This window comes from Lucilia cuprina, chromosome 5, assembly GCF_022045245.1.
Source record: "Lucilia cuprina isolate Lc7/37 chromosome 5, ASM2204524v1, whole genome shotgun sequence".
Taxonomy (NCBI): domain Eukaryota; kingdom Metazoa; phylum Arthropoda; class Insecta; order Diptera; family Calliphoridae; genus Lucilia; species Lucilia cuprina.
In genome coordinates, this window is record NC_060953.1 from 53,638,132 (window position 1) to 53,640,941 (window position 2,810).

Here is a 2,810-nt window from a genome sequence, read left to right on the forward strand (position 1 = left end):
ACTAGACTATAGACTAGACTATAGACTAGACTATAGACTAGACTATAGACTAGACTATAGACTAGACTATAGACAAGACTATAGACTAGACTATAGACTAGACTACAGTATTGGCAATAGACTAGACATTAGGCTAGACTGGATTATAAACTAGACTAGACTATAGAATAGACAATAGACTGTACTATACTATAGACTAGATAATAGACTAAACTATAGACAAGACTATAGACTAAACTATAGACCAGACTATAGACTAGACTATAGACTAGAATATAGACTAGACTATAGACTAGACTATAGACTAGACTATAGACTAGACTATAGACTAGACTATAGACTAGACTATAGACTAGACTATAGACTAGACTATAGACTAGACTATAGACTAGACTATAGACTAGACTATAGACTAGACATTAGGCTATACTGGATTATAAACTAGACTAGACCATAGAATAGACAATAGACTGTACTACATACTTGACTATAGACTGTACTGACTATAGACTAGACTATAGACTTAACTATATATAGACTATACTATAGACTAGACTATAGACTAGACTATAGACTTAACTATAGACTAAACTATAGACTAAACTACAGACTAGACTATAAACTAGACTTAACTAGACAGTGGAATAGACTATAGATTAGAGACTAGACTAGGAACTAGACTTGACTAGACTACAGACTAGAATATAAACAACACTATAGACTATACTAATTGTTAGACTATAAACTTGACTATATTCTAGACTATGTACGATTGAGAAGACTTTTAACTAGACTATAAACTAGATTGTAACTTTGTCTTACAGGACATACGGGAAGACTAGTGTCTACACTTTTGAGGCTATATTACAAACTGGCCTCTATGTGGTTCTAATTGATTGAAATTACTTTAAAAATTTTATGACTTTACGTTCAGCCGCTTAAGCTGTGCCACCATGAATCTGTCACTAGTGTGGGCTTGATCCAACTCAAAAAATCGATGTAGATGAAATTAGCACGAAGGTTAGTACTAAGTATTGGATAGTAGGCCAGCTCTATTAGTCAAGAACACGAAATTGCACGAAGGTTAGTACTAAGTATTGGATAGTAGGCCAGCTCTATTAGTCAAGAACACGAAATTGCCCATATATAGATAACCGCAACCTCATATTTTGTATATTTGCAAGTTCCTCATAAAATATTCCCTAGATGTTACTGAACCTATAATTGAGCATTAAACACCTTTCACTTCCTTTTTGAATAATAACGGCATACATTATTTATAAATATTTTCTTTGTATTTAGGAAACGTTCAACTAACGAACACACAAGTGTTAATTTAAAAGAAAACATTTCACACTTTTTTCATATACATTGATCTATAAGTGGAGCGAAGTGGGTGGTAAAATGTTTGCGAATTGTTAAGAACGTGAGATTAAATTTATACGCAGCAACAGATATGCGGATAAAAAAAGAAAGATATAGTACACGTATAATGGCAAAATTGTTCTGCATGTAAAGCAGAATAATTTTGTATTAAGTTATTGAAAATAAAACTCAAATATTTTAAAGATAAGTTTTTTTTAATTTATTGAAAATTGTTGCTAAAATTTTGCACCTTGCTGTAATAAGCAATAAATGTTTGTGTGTGCGTGTTTTCTATGTCTACTTCAAAGTCAAGTAAAATACTTTGATTAAACATTAGTAGACCGCCATAAATTCTAATGATTATTATACTTTTTAACTTGAATTTTTAGAAGGGTGAGAGGGAGTCCAATACGAGACTATATCAATTTAACCACAGTAGGAAATTCATAGAATCTGACACACTAACATCATAAATATTTTACAAGGTCTCACTCTCTCTTCCCCTCCGCTTTAATTCATAACCAATTAAGAATTATTACTACGAAACAGCAAAAACAATGTAAAGGAAAATCAGTTAGTCGTACATACACACGTACAAGTACATTTTAACACACATTTTTACAAATAAACTGTACATGTATAACCAACAATTTGCGGTATTTTCCCACTTAGCATTGTCAGTCTGATTGTTGCACATTGGGATGAGATGGGGAAAAAACCGATTGAGATCTAAAATTATAAGTAAAATTTTCATTTACAGAAACATTTTGTAAATCAATGAAAATTGTCAATTATAGACTAGACTACAGACTAGACTATAGACTAAACTATAAACTAGACTATAGACTAGACTATATACTGGACTATAGACTAGACTATAGACTAGACTATAGACTAGACTATAGACTAGACTATAGACTATAATATAGACTAGACTATAGACTAGACTATAGACTAGACTATAGACTAGACTATAGACTAGACTATAGACTAGACTATAGACTAGACTATAGACTATAATATAGACTAGACTTTAGACTAGAATTCAGGCTATAATTTATGCTAGATTTTAGGCTATACTGTAGACTTTACTTTAAATTAGACTATGAACTAGATTACAGATTAGACTATAGACTAGACTGTATATTGAACTATAGACTAGGCTATAGACTAGACTTTGTACTAGACTATGTACTAGACTATAGACTAGAATATGTACTAGACTATAGACTAGACTATATACTAGACTATAGACTAGAATATAGACTAGACTGTATACTAGACTACCGACTATAATATAGACTGTATACTAGACTACCGACTATAATATAGACTATACTATAGACTAGACTATAAACTAGACTACAGACTAGACTATAGACTAGACTATAGACTAGACTATAGACTAGACTATAGACTAGACTATAGACTAGACTATAGACTAG